Genomic DNA, 3,610 nt, shown 5'->3' with positions numbered 1-3,610 from the left:
ATCTCAGTTAATTAATGAAGGTATTACAGACCCATGTGCTGGGGTGTGCCTATGTTATTTTAAGCAACGGATCAATAAGATTGTGAAATACACATGCACTTCAAATAGCAAGAAAAACATAATAAACAAATACAAAAACACAACAAAATTAAGGAGTTCACAAAATTAAGGAGTCCAGCCTTCAATGGTGGCCTTTTCTATTGTGTCTTAAAGTAGATTTTTTATAATAAGGAGCTCAATTTGAGTCTCACTTAACAGATGATAATCAATAGGGTGGTACTTGGATTCCCCAAGCCTCTAGAGTACACAAACTCCCCGTTTTCCAAGTCTTGACCTCAACTAGTCTTAGTGGTATGAGTCCAATTTAGTACTAAATACCTGACAAGTATACATAGAGGAGTTGCTTGAACCTCTCAAGCCTTCTCTTGAGTTCACAGACTCTCAGACTCTCTCTCCGTTCTATCTACTCGATGCTACCTTTTCTCTGCATGTTAGCTTAGCTTCTTTGTTTTCTTCAATTCACTTCTTTCTCTACTTCTGTCCCCTCTGATCTTTGTCTGTTCATGGCATAAATCCAATATGCTCCCTCACTGTTCATTCCCACTTCCTGGCTCTCTAGATCGCCTACCTCTATCCACTACAACTCCCCTGCTCTGCGTCATCATCGCTATGTAGCTCTTCACAAATAGGTGGCCACCTGTTTCCTTATGAACTGAGTGTCAGTTCTCTTTGAACGGTCGTTATTTTTGTTGCTCCAAGATCGCTCATGAAACTAATTCCTCTGCCAACGCATCAGTCATGTCAGACCTCAAATCTCATGTACCTCAATCTATTTCCCTGCCAAATCCAGTCTTCCATCGGGTTGATTCTCTCTCGTTGAACTGGAGCCTCCATATCCTATGATCTCCAACTATATCACGCGGGTAATTTGCTTGATTGTTACTCACACGATGTAAGTGGTTTTCTCTCTCATCTGCTGGACACATGTCACCCGGTGTGTGGCATCACGCTCAACTCGGCCAAACCCGCTTACCGCTTGAAGTGCACACGATATCTTGCTGGTTTTGGGTGTGGGACCTACCTTCTAATGGTTTCTGCATGGTTTCCTATTTTCCTCATGATTGAGCACTCAGGGCTTTACTTCACTGGAATTTTTTCCTTGGGATATGCGATCACCACTTTGTGCTAATCATGTATCGGAAATGTTGACACCTAATCCTAAATGGATGGGTGAACTCGACAGTAATCAAGAAGATGAACTGATTCGTCATATTTATGTATATAAATGTTAGTTAGCTAATAAATAAATCAATCTCAGTTTTCTTCCGCTCATTCATTCTGGAGTTACCCTGGCCTGACATGGTATCAGAGCCAGGTTCCAGAAATAGTTGTAACTCCTCTACTCTCCAGCGCACTAGCGCTACATTTGCCTAAGCGTTTGCCTGACATAACGCTCTCTGCTCTCTGGCGCACCAGCGCTGCCTCTGTCTCTGAGAACGTTGTAGATTCTTCCGTTGAGGAGATTTGACGCCGATTTGATACCGATTTGCAGCACGTCGCTCTCAGAAACATTCAGGTATGTGGAAATTATCTACCTCATGAATGAATATCCTCTGCCAAGGGATCTATGGACCGATCCAAATAAAGTCCGAATATCTTTCAAATGCGTTCAAACATTGATCAGTTGTGTGGTCTCTAAAAGCGACTGTTGTGGCACACATCCCATTCAGAGATTTCAGCTCTCTCATTTTGTACCTCATCTTTGATTTCTTGAATGATATTTCAGTTGTACCAACCGAGTGGCAGATATCAATCCTGTAACATATGGTTGATTTAGTTATCATTTTCCTCGCACTGTAATCGATCACGCAACCTCCTCTTGCAGCGTCGCTCCTCTGCCTCCTCAAACCCTCATCAAACAGCTTTACCAGCAGGGCGCTCTTCTGTCAATCGCTTTCACCTCTTGATAATCGCGCACCACTTGCACAGCCTCCCCGACTTAAATATCGTTCATCCCTGTGCTTCCTCACAACAATCGGTTTTCACTTCTCAGCAATAGTCACTGACACTTTCTTATTGCGCTCGTAGTTGCCTGGGTCTCCTTTGAGTCCCACGTAGCCATATCCGGCTGATGAAGAGAGGAGGTATTTAACTTCGTCAAAGTTTTCATAAGACATAACGTTGACGTTGTCCATTCTCCGAAACTGTTTCACCTTGTGTTTGTAACAAGCTATCGAGGTTATTGTGGTTTGTTCCTCTGAATCCAAGGGAGCTCGCGACTTTTTTCTATGTGATAGATAGAGAGCGTTAAAATGGCTTGTTCTTTTTCTTGGCTTCGACTGTCTGCCTTGTAGTTTTGTCCTCGGTGTGATACCTCCGGAGCTGGGGAAACGAGAAAAGTTACAGATTCTATTTGCTCATTCTTGTAATCTAGTGGGTAATATTCTAAGATACCACTGAAAGGACATCTACATAGAATGAGGCTCATGTTTTCCATGCTGCTAGGATAGTTGAAAGTGTTGAGTATTGTGCTGTATCATTCAAAGCATTCAGTGTATTACGTTGTTTTTCAAAGCGTTTATATATATATCATTCAAGGTAGTTTTCAAAGCATTCAAGTTATATCAGCCAGAGTGTTTTATATTTCAAAACATTTGTAGTGTTGCATTGATATATTGAAGTGATATATTAATACATTAAAGTGATATATTGAAGTGATCCATTGAGCTTTTTTTTCAAAACATAGTAGTGTTGCAGTGATATAAGAAATGTTGATATAATAAATGTTGATGCAAATGTTAGAAGAAAATAAAGTGCATAAGGCTATGGCATAAGGATTTTTTTTTTCAGCAGAAGTTTTTTATCAACAGAAGTATTTTTTTTGCAGAGATATTTTTTTTACAGAATGCATTCAATCATTTCTATGGTAGGAGTAGTTCTCACTGGAAAGGAGAACTATTCAGAATGGTCTCGGATGGTAAAACACACCCTCATCTACAATGAGTTGTGGAAAGAAGTGTATGTCGGAGAAGAAGACAGACCCTGTGCAGCCTACATCAGATAAAGAACTTGTCATTTGGGAAAACAAGAACAGCAAAGCCTATGCATTGATCGCAGCATCTGTAAATGAATAAGTAAGTCATCATATTTCATCCTATTCCACTACCTTTGAAGCTTTACAAAAACTGAAAGAACTCTATGATACACATTCTGCACTTGAATTTGTTCAGCTCATGATTAAACTCTTCACTCTTCAACTGAAAAATAATGATCCTCTTGCTCTTGCATCTGAAATAAAGTCCATAATGCATGATATTAAATCCACTAAGGTTGAGCTGGATATCTCTCTTATTGCCTTTCTCAAAGCACTCTATCCTACCTACTCCAATTATCTTGAGTCATTACAAGCAAATGGAAATCTTAAAGATATAACCTTTGACTCTCTTGTGAAAAAGTTTGCTGAAAGAGAGAAAGCATTTGGAAAGAAAACAGTCCCTGAATCTTCTGAAGAGACTGTTTGCCTTGCTCATAAAGAAAAGCATCCTGCTCAAGATTCTACAAGAGGAAGAGGTGGACGAAGAGGAAGAGGAAGATACTCTAGAGGCAGGGG

The sequence above is a fragment of the Pinus tabuliformis genome, chromosome J, assembly GCF_031772625.1.
Source record: "Pinus tabuliformis cultivar Carrire ecotype Pingquan chromosome J, CPIR1, whole genome shotgun sequence".
In the NCBI taxonomy this organism is placed as follows: domain Eukaryota; kingdom Viridiplantae; phylum Streptophyta; class Pinopsida; order Pinales; family Pinaceae; genus Pinus; species Pinus tabuliformis.
Note: the sequence above shows the minus strand (reverse complement) of the source record.